The following is a 4039-nucleotide window of genomic DNA, read 5'->3' as shown; positions in this document are numbered from 1 at the left end:
TCGCTAGACGCGCATTTACTGATCAGATAATCTCTCTCTCTTCTCTCTCTCTCTCTCTCTCTCATTTGCCTAATATACATTATATATATACATACATACATACATACATTATATATAACTATATATATCTTTTATATATATATATATATATATATAATGATATATATATATATATAGAGAGAGAGAAGAGAGAGAGAGAGAGAGAGAGTCGAGAGAGAGAGAGAGAGAGACTAGCTGAAGCAAAGTAATAATAATAATAATAATAATAATAATAATAATAAAAAACCATCGACAAATTTCGCTAACGCAAAACTCCCTTACTGTTTCGTTCGCATAAAAACATTCACCCAAATCATCTTGGTCTTTATTTAAGATGAGATCATCAAAGAGTTTTTCTTGACATATTTTTTGCAAAGAATGAAGTCTGAAGGGTTGACTCCTCCACGAAGTTGCCTTTAGAAAACACTGAACCTCACGAAGTTGCCTCATCAGGGTCTGAGAATGAGAAGGAAGAGAAGATGGAAAAAGAGCGACTGAAAATAGACCACGCAGGAACTTGACAAAAGTTCCCTAAAAAAAGACAAATGAATAAAAAAAAAAAACACTAAGGTTACGACTCAAAAATCTGTTCAAGGAATAAGGCTTGCACAAAATTAACTTATAGTTATCACAAATATCCCATTTAAAAATTCAAAAAAATGAATGAAATTAGGAAATGACGATTAGTCAAAATGATTTTTGAATTCACTAAAAATGACATATATAACCCAACAGCTGATACAACTCCCACTGAAGGAAGGACGCGAGAAAGTAGAGGAAGCAAAAGGCTCAAAATTATAGGCTACATAGCTAGGGGCCGAAGGGACACTGCAAATACCTTTTAGTAACGCCTACAGTGCACAACGTGAGGTGCACTGACAGCACAACCCCAACCTTCCCCAGTTACCCCCTGCAGGCCTGTGGTTGTCAGGGTTTGAAACAGCGTAGCTAATTCAAATCATCTTCGAAATTCTAAAGATAAATCAAAGAAAACACATTCACATGTTGCGTCATCCGTCAAAATGGCAGAATCCAGTAATGGAAAATTAAATCTGACATTTTCATGAAACTTATTTTTTCAACTTTTACGTAAAAGACGAGTGATGAAAAATCTTCATGAAAAAAGAATTCTTTTTGCTAACAGAATTCCAAATGGTGCAACAATTTACAAAATCATGACACAATTACGAACAAGCTTTTCATTTTTCCACAAACAGTTGATCTAAAATTTCAAATTTCTAAAACTCTCTCTCTCCCCCACAAATAAATTTTGCTTATGCAGCACAGGAATATGAACTCTTTGCCACAACGCATTAAGGTCGAAAGTCGGCGGTGAGGAATATTTGAAAGGCCAAAAAAAAAAAGGAAAAACACCATTCAATAATTTTTCACCTTCCAATCTGAAAAGTGTCAGAAATTTTTTGTTGTGAATTTATGGTTTTGTTTTTTCAGTCTGCTCATTATCATTAATTTGTCGTTCCACTGGATTTGAATGCTAGTAATGGTGCGCGTGATGTAAATTTATGAATACATAAATAAATAAATAATTGCATACATATACATACATATGTGTGTATGCGTTTGTGTCTATATTATTTCACCAATAATTATTTCCACTACCTGCAAAACTAACTAGCCTATATACGGCACACGTTTATGAAATCGACATTCATTTAATAATAATAATAATAATAATAATAATAATAATAATAATAATAATAATAATAATAATAATAATTAGTAGTAGTAGTAGTAGTATAGATTTATCCACGCTGGGTATGGTCATTATCGGCCACTGGCGCCTACGTACCTACAATATCCATCTGGCAGGAAGGTCTTAGGGCTAGCAACCTCACCCCAGAATACTTGCTGAAATCCGTAAGACTATTAGAAATTACATCTTACAAATGAAAAAATTAAGTCTGAATTAAAAAAAAAAAAAAAACATAAAAAACTTGAACTAATTAATGGAAAAGTGCAAGTCTACGCGTTTAGAGAGAGAGAGAGAGAGAGAGAGAGAGAGAGAGAGAGAGAGTAAATAAACTTCAGGACAACTTAGGAATGAAATGAGACGACTGACCTGGAAATGGAAAGAAAGCTTCGTCAGCGGTAAAAGGAAGGCTCCGCGATGGATTTCAGAGAGAGAGAGAGAGAGAGAGAGAGAGAGAAAGATTTTAACCTGATGCCTGCCACTGGACCTTTGACCGAGTCTTTGAAAGGCTATGAAAATTGGTGGAATGCATTTCCACGAAGTGTATATATATATATATATACACACACACACACACACACACACACACATATATATATATATATATATATATATATATATATATATATATATATATATATATATATACTGTGTATATATATATATGTATATATATATATATATATATATATATATATATATATATATATATATATATATATATATATATATATATATATATATATATGAGTGTGAATGAAGGCAGGTAATTCTATATCATTTTAAACCTTGGTTAGAAATCCGTTAACACCGTAAAAATCATTACGTAATTATTACCACCTAATTAATCTGAATACACTGGACATCAGTTTTCAAAACAAAATTGATAATTGTAAAGCTCTCAGTAATCGCAGAAGACCGTCTGAAATGCAGCATAAAGATATAGCTACATATACCACCAAGTTCATGAATTTGTCTTAAAAAGTCTGCCATCATAAAGTTTATCTAAAAAATGCTGACATTATGAAACCAGTCAAAAGCATTTCATCAGCAAATAAAAAATCTTTATAAAGCTTTCACAAGTCATGATGAAAACTGTGAACTAGACGTCATGATGCAATGAAAAAAAGGATAGCCCTGAAAAAATTTGCATAATGCCCAAAAATATGTAAAATTTATTATATATTATACAAAGTAGAGAAAATATCAGTAAGAATAACCAGCACCGTATCAAAATCCTGTATATCACGGAGAAATAAACTTGAAATTAATCACATAAACCGTAAAGCAAAAAAAAAAAAAAAAAAAAAATACTAACAGTGACAGAGAAAACTCCATAAAACATCAGGCAATTTTCTCACGTTAACACAAAACACATCTGGGCTTCGTCGAAAGTGTTTTAAGTACACTTAACGGAGTCAGTTGTAGACATCCTTTGTGAATAAATGAAGAGCTGAACTACCGGCGCCTTTTGTGGGGTTATACCTTTCTTTCATTATCTTAGGTTGAGGCAACATCTGATTCCAGTGACTGAAAAATAAGGTTAGAAGCTTTGGTCCTTTAGAATGCGCTCCTGTATTCGATTCATTAACTTTCTCTAGTCTCCACTTCTCATCTCTCTCGGCTAGAGGACTACTGTAGGTATGTTATATATGATTAAATCAGAGGCAGTCTTCGAATTCGCTGAGTTTCAGCGCGCATCTAAAACAGCTGGGCAACATCCGAAGAGTAAAATAAGGAGTTTTGTAAATTCAATAAGTCTTTCCTTAACAGAATTCCTGTAATGAAACGAGAAACAATATCACTCTTGCCTGGAAAGAAACCGAAGGTGTCTGTCTCCAGCGGAATATGTTTCCCTTATAAGGGACACAAGCGTAGCCGTAGCCAGAGGGATTAACCTATTAAAGGTCTGTCGTAAGACTTCTCTCTCTCTCTCTCTCTCTCTCTCTCTCTCTCTCTTATACGACAATGTTACATTACCAAGGAGACGTAGCTGAAGACTGTTTCATTTAAAAAAGACAGAAACAACATTCTTATTTAAGTTACTAAAGCTTTTCTAGTTGAACAGATGTCACATACACACACATTATATACGTATACATATAAAAATATATATATATATATACATATGTGTGTATACATTATATATATATGTATATATAATTCTAAGATATATATATATATACACACACACACACACACACACATATATATATATATATATATATATATATATATATATATATATATATATATATATATATATATATATATATATATATATATATA

The sequence above is a fragment of the Macrobrachium rosenbergii genome, chromosome 23 (genome assembly GCF_040412425.1).
Source record: "Macrobrachium rosenbergii isolate ZJJX-2024 chromosome 23, ASM4041242v1, whole genome shotgun sequence".
Taxonomy (NCBI): domain Eukaryota; kingdom Metazoa; phylum Arthropoda; class Malacostraca; order Decapoda; family Palaemonidae; genus Macrobrachium; species Macrobrachium rosenbergii.
The sequence above is the reverse complement of the archived record's forward strand: the minus strand, read 5'-3'. Positions refer to the sequence as shown.